We start from the raw sequence: 14,624 nt of genomic DNA, 5'->3' as shown, positions 1-14,624 counted from the left end.
CAAGTTCACTGATTCTTTCCTCTGGCATCTCTGATCTACTACTGAGCCTGCAGAGGAAGTTTTTATTTTTAATTTCAGTTATTATATTTTTCAGTTCTATAATATTCCTTTGATTCTTTATGTTTTCTATTTCCTTACCAAGATATTTAATTTTCATTTGTTTTAAGAGTGTTTGTTATTGCTGTTTTAAAATGTCAGATAATTCCAAAATCTGAGTCATCTCATTGTTGATGTCTGTTAATTATCTTTTCTTATTCAAGTTACGGTTTTCCTGATTCTTGGTATATAACAAGTGAATTTTAATTGTATTCCGGAAAATTTGGGTATCATGTTGTGAGTCTCTGGATCCTTGTTAATCTCTTTATTGCAGGCAGTCACCATGTTTAATCATAATTTGTGGGCATGGGTGGAAGTGGATGTTTAGCTTCTGTCTTGGCCTGTTAATACCACCTTGGGAAAAGTGGATGCTAAATCACACTGTCCCGTTGTAGATGGTGGAGTGGAAGTTCAGTTCCCTTCTTCTTGCCACTGTCTCAGTGAATGTGGGGTACCAACTCACACCAAGTGGGTGTGTAAGCTCAGCACCTCTCTGGGCTGTACTGACACCAAGGATGGGGGAAGAAACAGAGGGCCAACTCTTACCACCTTGCACAGCCATGTTCTGCCTAGTTGCTGCCATGTGTGAGTGGAAGTTCAGCTCTCAGCTCCCCTCTGGGCCTAGCTGACACCAACAAGGGGAAAAGCACAGTGTTTATTTATCCTGCCTTATGCCCTGTCATTCAGTATCATTTTTGCTGCCTGGGGATGGAAACTCAGCTCTCCGCTGGTCCCCCTACTAGGCTGACAGGGGTGGGGGTGGGGGGGCAGTGCCTACCTTACTAGACCCATCTTGCTCCTCCTCATCCTACCTTGTTGATGTTGGGCAGGAGTAGAAGCCTACCTCCTCACTGAGCCCCACTGACTCTCAAAGTAAGGACTTTGAGTATTACCTGCTCCTGTCAGGTGGGGGGATGTAAAATAAGTTCCCTATTGCTTAGCCCTGCCAACACCATCCCAGGAAGGGAATCAGAATATCACCTACTTCCATGGAGCAAGAGGTAACAGAGAGAAGGAGTAGGAGAGTTGAAGTTCAGCTCCCTACTCTGCCTATCAATACCACCTGGATGAGGTACTCAGAGTACCACCATCTGCTTTCAGTAGGTGGAGACAGGTTGGAAAATCTGCTTCCCAGTGGGGGAATTGGAATATAATCACCTATTTCTGTAAGATGCATGGGGGGAGGTGTGAAAATTGTACAGTTTTTCCATTGGTGTTTAGCTGGAGTAGGGCAGGTATTGCCCAAAAGATTTTTTGTTGTTAGGTCACCCTTTTCCCAGTGCTTTGAATAGGAGTAACAGGCTTCTTCTTCTTCTTCTTCTTCTTCTTCTTCTTCTTTTTTGTAATAGGCTTTTTTTGGCTGTACCTGTTGGTTCCAGTTTGGAGGCTAATACAGTACCCTGTCTGGGATAGATGAGAGGTAAAAAAGAAAGCCCAGCAGAATTATTGCTGTGTTGTTACTCAAGTCCTGAGGTTTCTAAAGCAGTCTGCCTTCTTATTTCATCCTTTTGGATATTTCTTGTTTGTTTGATGTGTTAAGATGATGGTTTTTTTATTTGTAAGAGGGAGAAAGTGGGAGGAATGAGGCTGCTCCATCTTGTCTGAAAAATGAAAGACATTCCAATGCCCTTTGCAATAGCAGTGAGAGTGAAATAAGGAAGAAAATAGAAGGAAATAAGATAAAATGCTAATAGTTAATTATAGGACTGGGCTGGGGGATATGGGTGTTATTTTTCTTTGCACTTGTCTGTATTTTAATATGTCTCAATAGAAGGCAAAGGACACATTTGCTTTGTTGTAGGAGCCATGTTAGGGAAATAGAACTTCCTCTGAAGTGGTTATTATGCAGTCTGTAGTGAGTCCACCTTCCTTACTCTAGAAAAGCACGACATACTCCTTTAATAGATAATTACATTTAGTCTTTCTCATGTCCCAAACTTATTGAGACCGACTCAGCCTCATTTGACTTTCTGAACAAACTGCTCCGCATTCATTCAAACAATGTAGTAAGTGCTCCCCTCTATGCTAAGTGCTGAGCATACACTGGTGAATAATACAAAGGCAGTGTTTAGAAACAAAATATATTATACAAGAGCTATAATAGAAATGTATACAGAGTATATACCTCCATTATAGAAATGTTCAGACTAATTTTCCCTTAGAGTTCAGTAAGATATAGTAATTGAGCTTTAAAGACTTGGAAGGAGGAAAAATGTTTCCTTTCCTTATTTTATACTTAAACTAGCATAATGTAGGACCTAATCCCTAGAGAATTTGCCAGTTAGTAAACTGTAGCCATCTGTCCTGCTGCTAGCTGCAATTATTCATTTGTGAACTTGCCCTTTGGAGGCCACTTCAAAGGAGATCAAGATGGTGGTCACTACCTTGATCCTCAGGGAATTTCCAAGGCAAAGGTCTAGCCCCTGTGAATTTTATGAGTGGAGTTGCTGTGTGGCAAACCATTCTACTCCCATAGGTTGCTATCTAATTGTCCTACTTCCTCAATAAACCACACAAGTCTTCCCTCCATGATTCTAATGTGAATTCTAATGAGCAAGGCAGCCCTTTTAGATGCCCCTGACATAAAACCATCTTGGCAGCTGACCTCACACTACAGAATGTTAGTCTTGATCAAAAGAAGAGGAGACTGTTCTGAAATCTAGGATTATTTAATAGAGACCACTTAATTCTGGGGCTCTTTGGTTCCTTTCTGGAGGCTCTAAGGGAGAATCTCTTTCCTTGATTTTTCCACCTTCTAGGGTATGTGCACTTGTCTCAGATCATCATCCCCATCCATTTCAAAGCCAGCAGTGACATCCCTCCAACCTCTGCTTCTGTCATCATATTGCCTTCTTCTGCCTTTGATCCTCTGGATCTTGCTTATAAGAACACTTGTAATTATATTGGCCCAACCCAGGTAATCCAGGATAATCTCCCCATCTCAAAATCCTTAATTTAATCACATGCATAAAACCCTTTTTGCCATGTAAAGTAACATAGTTATGGATTCCAGGGATTAGGATGTAGATACCTTAGGCTGAGGTGGGGCATATTCTGCTTTGCTTCTTTATCCACCTCGTGGTCTGGACTCCTGATCCAAAGTTTGTCACTGGTGTCTACTGATTTCTGGTGTTGACCCTGGTATGAGTCTGGACAGTGTGAATTTCCCTATCTTTTGGTTACTCTGAAAGGATAATATATATAAGCGAGTACCTGGGAGAATGAGGAGTAGGCATTATACCACAGAGAGGGGAAAGAAAGGACATTTAATCCTTACAATGAACTTATAAGGTAGATACTATTTTCCCCATATGTAAGTGAGGAAATAGGCTCAAAGGGGTTACATCACCTACTTAGATCACACAGATAGGAAGTGGCAAACCATAGATGAGAGAATGCTGTTGTGACACTGGGTTCCCTGAACCAATTCATCAAAATTAGGCAAAAATAACCTGATAGGTGAGCTACTAGGTTGATTCAAACCATTCTCTTCCCTTCCATGGCACTTGAGCCAACTTTGCAGTCTAAACTGTTTCACACTTTCCCTCCTCTCTTTATCTCTTTCCACCCCGCCTCCAAAGCAATAGCTTCCTCCACTGCCAGAAACATTTGGTACAGCCTGGGATGCGTGACTCTGTATGAGTACTTGTAAGGAGCTATTTCCACAAACATTTACAGCCTTAAAATGGATCATTTCCTCAGCCTTACTCATGAGTTGACTCTTGGGAGCTGAGGTTTCCCAATATGCTACTGATAATGTTTCTCAGATTTAAACAGCCAAGGACAGGGTGGGAGCAAGTCAGAATCCTTGCCTTGGGAATGACTCCTTCCATGATGCATCAATAAAGCCAGTCTGTTGACCTTCTGGGAAGGATGCCAGGCCCAACTTTTCAGTGAGACCTTGGCTAGACCTTACAGAGTTCTGAATCGGCTTGGCATTTTTATTGGATACAACTAATATTTATACTTTTACTTAAGTCACAACAACTAAAACGATATTACCCAATAATTAGAGAAGAAATGTTTTAGAGCTCTGGGACTCAATTCTATGACAGGCTGTGTGGCCAAATCCTGCCTTCACAAAAGACACAGTCAGGCAGACAATCTGCCTCTAAGGCAAACAACAGTCCTGGAAGTGATGCCAATTACAGGGATTGCTTTGGGCCAGAAGCAAAGAAACATAGCTGTTGTGAAGAATTAAATCATTCTGGGAACTTAGCAGAGGTATCCTAGAACTTCAGACCTAGATACTGAAGTCCACTTTCCTTTATCAAGTAAGCTGCAGGCCCAGGTTTGACTCACATTTGGGCTGTGGTCATGTCACTTGCTGCTAAGAAGACCATATTCTAACCTAGGGTAGCTATTTGTCATTTGTCCTTGACTGAGTCCACTAATATAAGTTGGCTGTGGGGATAAGTGGTAGGTTTTAAAGAAGCCCAAACTGAACACATATTTATTCAAGTTTGATACCATCTGTGGCAAATAATTCTATAAGCAGACCTTGATAATATTTCTCAGTTTTGCTGCCAGAAACAACTTGGAGTAGAAAAAGGGAAGGAAAGTTACCTGAATCCTGAAAAAGGCAAGTCTGAATCATAAACTCCAAAAGCAGAAGAACCAAACACATCTAAGAAGCCAAGCCTACCCTCCCACTTGATAAATACTAGCCAAACTCAAGGCCAGGGTGAATATAATCAGCCACCAGGCCAGAATCATAAAGCTCTACTGAGTACTACCCCCCCACCTTTTTGCTCCATTAAGTATAAAGTGACCATAATGAAATTGTTTGAGAGAGATAAATCAAGCCATCCATGTTTATATTTACGGGAGGCAGTGATGTTGACCCCACTTGCCTGAAGTAGAGATTCAAAATCAGATTTTTCTGGAGTACAAAAAGGAGGTCATCAATCTGGCTTCTCTCCAGCCACTCATTTGCTCTGACAGTGGGAGAGGAAAAGGAGGAGTGAGTACAGGTGGGTGGGTGGGATTCAAGGATGACTCACGGCTTGCAGCCTTTGTCCCAACTGCAGCCTGTGGAAATCACAAACTTTAGCAAGTTGAACACTAGTTCTACAGCTGACTGCAACCATGGAGACAGCACTCCTATATTTAGATCAAAGACCCAGGGGTTCCCAGTCCCTAGAATATATGGTGTGAATGATGGTATCACTGCAGTGGAGGGCCCCAGGCAAACCAACCCTTACATCAACCCAGGTTAGGGTTTCAGACTTACTGGTTTCTCTTTTACATGGCTATGTCCTACTTGTACAGGGCTGATGACCCAACAGAAGGAACAAAGGGGTAAGTATATATAAGGCGACACTCTGGCCCTTAAGTTCTAGAAGATAAAGAATTTATTGGTTAACAAACCAACCACTTACTATTTGTGGCAGAAAGGTTTTTTTTAAGGCAAATCAGTACCCATGTCTCCTTGCCAAATAGTGCCAAAACAATGAGGGCCATGGAATTGGTACTTGTTACATGTCTACTATGTGACAGGGTGCTATGCTGACTGCTTTACCTATGGTATTCCACTTAATCCTCATTGCCTATCTGTGAGGAGAGCATCACTAGCCCTGTGGACAGGGCAAAAATGACACTACAGTTCAGAAAGATTAGGTGAATTGCCCAAGGTCACACAGCCAGTAAGGGTTTAATCTGACTCCAAAGTCAAAATCAATGGTTCATCATGACTTTTGAGAAAAATCTTCCAATAAATAAAATCAAAGTTCTACAGTGACAATAGAAAGATTTAGAAAGTCCAACGACATTCTTTTTGCTGCTACTCCTTCAGTAACAAACAACTGACTCCATATGAGGTGTCTAAGACCTCAGTCATGCCCAGACTGAGACCTCTTTGCCTCAAGGGCTATAATAGAACTCAGCTCCAAAATCAGTTGACTCTGGGCCACAACCATGTGTTTTAGCTTCTTCTGAGCTCTCCCCAGCATGAAAAAAGCACAGCCCCAAACACAGGTTCAACTCAGTTACAACCACAGGATAAATCAACTAACCAATTTGAAGGAGATGGATGCTGTTGGCTGTTTCTTGAGCTTCCTTTCTGCCACATGTTCCCCTATGCCCACTGTGACCTTCCTGTGAGTTCACACTCTGTTGGCAGGTACACGGTTGGTGAGTGACTGAGATGACCAGTGAGAAGAAAGGGTAAAGCCTGTTTCTCCCCTCTGTGCCCACCAAGATGCATTAATGTTCTTCTGAGTCAAAATGGGTGGTTCAATCCCACTACTGTTACTACTTCTTGGTCCCAAAGAAGCTGAGGACCATATGACTGGCTGACCATCCTTCCTGCTGTCCTATGAATAGTGGTAACGATGGCTGTAATACTGAAACTGGAGGGAAGGAGTCAGGGCACAACCTTTAAAAGAATGACATAGCCCAAGGACATGACATAAACTGATTAGAACCAAATAGGTCCAAAATGGCAGACGAGTCACTTCCACTAGTCCTTGACCCTCAGTATATGCTCATTGTAACACATTAACAAGCTAAATGACACACCCACAGGCGCCATGACAGTTCCAAGGCTGACCATAAAGGTCAAAAAGTGGGCAGTGGTCCAATTCCTAGAAATCCCCACCCCTTCCCCAAAATAGCTGGAATACTCCTCCCACTCATTAGCCTATGAAATTACGCACCCTTATAAAAACTGACAACCCCATACCCTGGGGCCACACTGGCCTTCTGAGATGGCCCACACTCTATCTGTGGAGTGTGTTTCTCTCTAAATAAATCTACTTCTTACCTATCACTTTGTCTCTCACTGAATTCTTTCTGCGATGAAACATCAAGAACCTGAGCTTCATTAAGTCCTGAGACCATGTGTGTGGTCTCAGTTAAAAGACCATGGGTTCAAGTCCCAATCTGGGTTTTGGCTGGGTTCTAGTCCTGGCCCGTGGGTTTAAGTACCAATCTGAGATGCACGGTTTCAATACCACAACCCCCTTTCCTGAGAATCAGGTTCAAAATAGGGAAAGGATTTTAGGTCTTAGCTTAGTTCCCCTCAAGGAGTAAGGAAGGTGGGGAAGAGGGTAGGGGATTAAGACATAGGGAAATTTCCTAGTCTCCTAAAATTTGTAAACTGGAGGAGGATGCAGGAAAATCCCAGCTAATGGCTCAAGAAACAAAGAAAGGGTGGGGGATTTTCTGTCAAATTCAAGGAAGCCCACTCCAGTGTCCTCTGCCTTAACCAAATGAGCAAGTTGCAAAACTAAAAAGTCGATAGTAAAAGTGACTGGAAATCAGCTTGGGCCCATGCCCAGATCTCTCAGTGTGAGATCCCAGGGAAACACCTGTGGAATAACAGTTGACTCTCATTTTTAAATATGTCTAAAAGCAATTGGGGGGACTTGCCTGGTGGTCGAGTGGTAAAGAGTCCGCCTTACAATGCAGGGGACGTGGGTTCGATCCCTGTTCAGGGAACTAAGATCCTATGTGCCGTGGGGCAACTAAGCCCACGTGCCACAACTACTGAGCTTGTGTGCCTCAGCTAGAGCCTGCATGTGGCAAACTACAGAGCCCACGCACCACAACTACAGAGCCCATGCACCCTGGAGCCTGCATGCCACAACTAAAGAGAAAACCTGCACGCCACAGCTAGAGAGAAGCCCACACACCACAGTGAAGATCCCGTGTGCCGCAGCTAAGACCTGACGCAGCCAAAAATAAAATAAAATAAAATAAAGGCAATTGGAAGGTTTGTTTGGAATCAGTTAATCACCAAGAGTCAAATTCAGGTGGTGCCTACATGATGCAAAGACATATAAAAATGGACCTAATTACTCCAAAAATGAATTTAATAGAAATGAAAACATTTGAACAGTCTTTGTGTCTATTATTTTCTTTTATCCTCACACTATCCCTGTAAGATAGACAGAGTAGGGACTCTAATTTGGATTTTACTGATGAAAAGACTGAAGCTCAAAGAGACCTAACTTGCCCACTATCACCCAGGGAGGTGATAGTAAGGCTCAGACTAGGGTGCAAATCTCCAGACTTCTGTGAAAAAAACAGATATGACCCCTTTGCTGAATGCATTTGTGCTACTACCTGCCTTAGCTGACATTTCTAGGCTTCATCTCCTGTACCTGAACCTAAGTTACCTGTTTCCTTGCTCCTTGTAATCTTGCTGGTATTCCATTGGTCCACCTGAATTAAAATACCTGCCAATTCCAAGTTATCTCCTGGGCTTCTAGTTCTAGTTTTCCCTGTCTTATTGCCACTGATATGTCTTCTTGACCTCTTTGTCTTCATGTAATAATCAAAGATTGCTTTCAAGGAGGCAGTAGAACATAGCAGTTAAGTACATGTGCTCTGGAGTCTGACTACAAAGGCTTAAATCTTGTCCCCACCACTTATTCCTCATATGAACTCAGGCAAGTTAAATAATCCCTCTCAGTCTCAGTCCCCTCATCTGTAAACTGGGAATAATAATACTTAGCTTACAGGTTTTTTATGAGTATCACATGAGATAAGGTAAAGACCTTATCACAGTAATATACATGATCGAATAAAAGCTTTCACTGTTGAACCAGAGAAAACTAGGTTTAAAGTTTAACTTCTACCACTTGTGACCATGAACAAGTTGCTTAACCACTCTGTGTATCAGTTTGCTCATCTGTAAAATGGGAACAATAATAGTACCTATCTACTAGAGTAACTGGGAGGATTTAAGAGAAAACCCATCTAAAGTATCTGGTACATATTCAGTACTCAGCAAGTGGTAACTACTGTAATTATTTATATTTTCAGCCTCAATGCCTGGCATGGTGCCTGATACATAATAGACACTCAGTAAATATTTATGGAGTGGAAATAAACAGCCTACCATTTGCAACAGGAGGGACAAAAGAAACAAAACATCATCCCTCGAGAGACTGGATAAGAGTGGACAAGATAATTAGTGGGCTGAATGAGGATTAATGATGTTGAATCCTTGTGGAGGTACTTTTTCCCCTAGAGGGGACACCTTCTTTGGCATAGATGTCAAGCATCACTCATCTCATAGAGGGTTTGGGTGTCTGGTGTTCTGTCTTTATTAGGAAGTCAGTGAGGAAAGACTGAGTGTGGTTGCCTGGCTTTAGTAAATTGATTTGAAATTTTCTTCTGAGATAATTCCCAGCTAACCAGATCTTGAGACAAAATTATAATTATATGGAAAAAAATCCCACATCCCTCACAGAATTCACTGTGTTACAATTAAAATAAAAACGGTGCCTTTGAACGTCTGGGTATGGCCAGGAAGAAGTCAGACCAAAGCCAATCGTGATCCTGGGCCCTTGTCCTCACTGGCTACCCCTCTCCTCAACTAGGACTCTTCCAAGAAATGCAATCAGCACTGGCTTCCCTCATTGTTATTCAAATCCTTACTTCCGACAGATTGAGATTCCCCAGGATCCCTGCATCCACAGGTAGGGAGAGTGAGCAGTGAAAAAGGCTGTTGAAATATAGCTCTGCAACTGGAGTCCCTGGGATGTCAGCAAGTGCATGCAAGTATGTACAGGTATCGTCACTGCACTATCTACTGTTTCTCAGTGCAGGATAACAGTGAGTGAAGTCATTTGCTGCTTGGCTATTCAGGGAGCTGCTCTAAGTCTGGGACCCAGAATCAGCCTGAGCAAGATGGCAAAGTCTGGCAAATTTGTTCCTAAGCCACAAAACTCCCATTTCTGAATGGCTAAGTTTACTTTCAAAACTACTCCAATATTCCCCCTCCTCTCACACTCCACTATGCAAGTGCTCTGTTAACCCCTGCCCAGTTCTGATAGTGAATCAGCCCATCCTGGCCACAACTGTAAACCTCACTTGCCTGAATCTCACTCAGCGTTACTGAATGACTGACTAAACTGATAAACTGATTTCTGCACAGGTGTCCATATCAGATAGTGGCCCCACTCACAATTATTACACTTTGAAAGCAGCCTTCAATAATGCCTTTAGTTTAAAAAAGAACATTCCAGAAAGTCTTTAGACACCACAGAGTTGTGTAGAGTTGGATATTCTCCAGCATGCCAGCCTGGTGGCAATCATCCTGTAGGATCCAGGCCTAGGCTTGTGAACTCCAGACACATTTGGCTCTCTCCTGTCTGTAGGCCAAAGGCTGACTTGATGGACTGGTATCAGCTGTTTCTTCGACAACCACTTCATCACTTCATCAGCCCACTGAGCCTGGCTGCCACTCAAGCAGTGCATGGAGAGTGAGTTTTGATACACTGATACTGTAGTACATGGGCTCCATTGCAACCCCAACTTTATCCCTCCTGACTCACTCATAGCCCTGAAAGCCATAAAGAAGATGAGGCAGGAGGGGAGAGATGGGTATCAGGCAAGCCAGCCATTTACAGGTGCAGGGCAACAAAGGACATAGCTTTTGCACGGATTGGCAGCCCTGACCACAGCTCAGGGCAAGGTTGAGAGTCACCAAAGACAATCTCAAATACTATTCTTTTTGTTGGGTGTGTTGGAGAGTGGTATTCACAGTTGATAAAGGGAAAGCTACACTGTAGTCTGTGTCTCTGGTATCAAATAATTGATGATGCAAAGTCAGTAGTAGAATTTGTTGGTATAGGGCAAATACATGAATAATAATAGCCACAATTTGTAAGTGCTTCCCATAAACTATTACTGATATTTATAATGATCCTGCAGGGTCATTCTTATTCCCATTTTACATCTATGTAAACCGAGGCTTAGAGGGGTGACTAATATTGGAGCTGGGGATTGAATTCATCTATGTCTAGCTCCCAAACGCCATGCTCTTGTCACTATGCCGCATAGCTTTCCTGTACCATGTTGCTCTGTTTAATCAGGGTGGGTCTGCTGAAAGAGCATGCCTCCAATAAAGATGTCTCTCGAGAAGTTGAACCAGGTCTGGGAGCTGACTGGGTTCCGCTTAAACTGGACTGGGCCCAAGGTGAGGCCTCAATGACCAGGATGAGAACTGCTAGCACACCCCACTCACTCCAGCGCCCGAAAACTGGATCCTGAGAAAAGTAGCAGAAGTTGGCAAAAGCCGGGTAGATGAAAGGCTCTTGGTGCTGCAGCCAGGAGTCAGTGCTGTGCCTCTGAAGTGGGAGAGCCAATTTCAGGACACGGGTCCACAAGAGACCTCCCAGCTCCACATAATATCAAGCAGCGAAAATCTCCCAGAGACCTCCATCTCAACACTAGCACCCAGCTTCAGTCAACGACCAGCAAGTTACAGTGCTGGTCACCCTATGCCAAGCAACTAGCAAGACAGGAACACAACCCCACCCGTTAGCAGAGAGGCTGCCTAAAAACATGATAAGGCCACAGGCACCCCAAAACACACCACCAGACGTGGACCTGTCCACCAGAAAGACAAGATCGAGCCTCAACCACCAGAACACAGGCACTAGTCCCCCCCACCAGGAAGACTATACAACCTACTGAAACAACCTTAGCCACTGGGGACAGACACCAAAAACAATGGGAACTACGAATCTGCAGCCTGCAAAAAGGAGACCCCAAACACAGTAACATAAGCAAAATGAGAAGATAGAAAAACACACAGCAGGAGAAGGAGCAAGATAAAAACCTACCAGACCTAACAAATGAAGAGGTAATAGGCAGTCTACCTGAAAAAGAATTCAGAATAATGATAGTAAAGATGATCCAAGATTCTATTTCCAAGATCCAAAATCTTGGAAATAGAATAGACAAAATGCAAGAAACAGTTAACAAGGACCTAGAAGAACTAAAGATGAATCAAGCATCAATTATAAACACAATAGATGAAATGAAAAATACTCTAGATGGGATCAATAGCAGAATAACTGAGGCAGAAGAACGGATAAGTGAGGTGGAAGATAAAATAGTGGAAATAACTGCTGCAGATCAGAATAAAGAAAAAAGAATGAAAAGAACAGAGGACAGTCTCAGAGACCTCTGAGACAACATTAAACACACCAACATTCGAATTATAGGGGTTCCAGAAGAAGAAGAGAAAAACAAAGGGACTGAGAAAATATTTGAAGAGATTATAGTTGAAAACTTCCCCAATATGGGAAAGGAAATAGTTAATCAAGTCCAGGAGGCACAGAGAGTCCCATACAGAATAAATCCAAGGAGAAATATGCCAAGACACATTAATCAAACTGTCAAAAATTAAACACAAAGAAATCATATAAAAAGCAGCAAGAGAAAAACAACAAATAACACACAAGGGAATCCCCATCAGGTTAACAGCTGATCTCTCAGCAGAAACTCTACAAGCTAGAAGGAAGTGGCAGGATATAATTAAAGTGATGAAGGAGAAAAACCTGCAACCAAGATTACTCTACCCAGCAAGGATCTCATTCAGATTTGATGGAGAAATTAAAACGTTTACAGACAAGCAAAAGCTGAGAGAGTTCAGCACCACCAAACCAGCTTTACAAAAAATGTTAAAGGAAGTTCCCTAGGCAAGAAACACAACAGAAGGAAAATACTTACAGTAACGAACCCAAAACAATTAAGGAAATGGGAATAGGAATATACATATTGATAATTACATTAAATGTAAATGGACTAAATGCTCCCACCAAAAGACACAGATTGGCTGAATGGATACAAAAACAAGACCCATCTATATGCTGTCTACAAGAGACCCACTTCAGACCTAGAGACACATAAACACTGAAAGTAAGGGTATGGAACAAGATATTCCATGCAAATGGAAACCAAAATAAAGCTGGAGTAGCAATTCTCATATCAGACAAAATAGACTTTAAAATAAAGACTACTAGAAGAGACAAAGAAGGACACTACATAATGATCAAGGGATCGATCCAAGAAGAAGATATAACAATTGTAAATATTTATGCACCCAACATAGGAGCACCTCAATACATAAGGCAAATACTAACAGCCATAAAAGGGGAAATCGACAGTAATACACACATAGTAGGGCACTTTAACACCCCACTTTCACCAATGGACAGATCATCCGAAATGAAAATAAAAAAGGAAACACAAGCTTTAAATGATACATTAAACAAGATGGACTTAATTGACATTTATAGGACATTCCATCCAAAAACAACAGAATACACATTTTTCTCAAGTGCTCATGGAACATTCTCCAAGACAGATCATATCTTGGGTCACAAATCAAGCCTTGGTATATTTGAGAAAACTGAAATTGTATCAAGTATCTTTTCCGACCACAATGCTATGAGACTAGACATCAATTACAGGAAAAGATCTGTAAAAAATACAAACACATGGAGGCTAAACAATACACTACTTAATAATGAAGTGATCACTGAAGAAATCAAAGAGGAAATTTAAAAATACCTAGAAACAAATGACAATGGAGACATGATGACCCAAAACCTATGGGACGCAGCAAAAGCAGTTCTAAGGGGGAAGTTTATAGCAATACAATCCCACCTTAAGAAACAGGAAACATCTCGAGTAAACAACCTGACCCTGCACCTAAAGCAATTAGAGAAAGAAGAACAAAAACCCCCAAAGTTAGCAGAAGGAAAGAAATCATAAAGATCAGATCAGAAATAAATGAAAAAGAAATGAAGGAAACGATAGCAAAGATCAATAAAACTAAAAGCTGGTTCTTTGAGAAGATAAACAAAATTGATAAAGCATTAGCCAGACTCATCAAGAAAATAAAAGGGAGAAGACTCAAATCAATAGAATTAGAAATGAAAAAGGAGAAGTAACAACTGACACTGCAGAAATACAAAAGATCATGAGAGATTACTACAAGCAACTCTATGCCAATAAAATGGACAACCTGGAAGAAATGGACAAATTCTTAGAAATGCACAACCTGCCAAGACTGACTCAGGAAGAAATAGAAAATATGAATAGACCAATCACAAGCACTGAAATTGAAACTGTGATAAAAAAAAACCTTCCAACAAACAAAAGCCCAGGACCAGATGGCTTCACAGGCAAATTCTATCAAACATTTAGAGAAGAGCTAACACCTATCCTTCTCAAACTCTTCCAAAATATAGCAGAGGGAAGAGCACTCCCAAACTCATTCTACGAGGCCAGCATCACCTTGATACCAAAACCAGACAAGGATGTCACAAAGAAAGAAAACTACAGGCCAATATCACTGATGAACATAGATGCAAAAATCCTCAACAAAATACTAGCAAACAGAATCCAACAGCACATTAAAAGGATCATACACCATGATCAAGTGAGGTTTATTCCAGGAATGCAAGGATTCTTCAATATATGCAAATCAATCAACGTGATACACCATATTAACAAATTGAAGGAGAAAAACCATATGATCCTCTCAATAGATGCAGAGAAAGCTTTTGACAAAATTCACCACCCATTTATGATAAAAACCCTGCAGAAAGTAGGCATAGAGGGAACTTTCCTCAACATAATAAAGGCCATATATGACAAACACACAGCTAACATCGTCCTCAATGGTGAAAAACTGAAACCATTTCCACTAAGATCAGGAACAAGACAAGGCTGCCCACTCTCACCACTCTTATTCATCATAGTTTTGGAAGTTTTAGCCA

Source organism: Mesoplodon mirus, assembly GCF_964341445.2.
Source record: "Mesoplodon mirus genome assembly, chromosome: X".
Taxonomy (NCBI): Eukaryota; Metazoa; Chordata; class Mammalia; order Artiodactyla; family Ziphiidae; genus Mesoplodon; species Mesoplodon mirus.
This window is presented reverse-complemented; position numbering follows the sequence as displayed.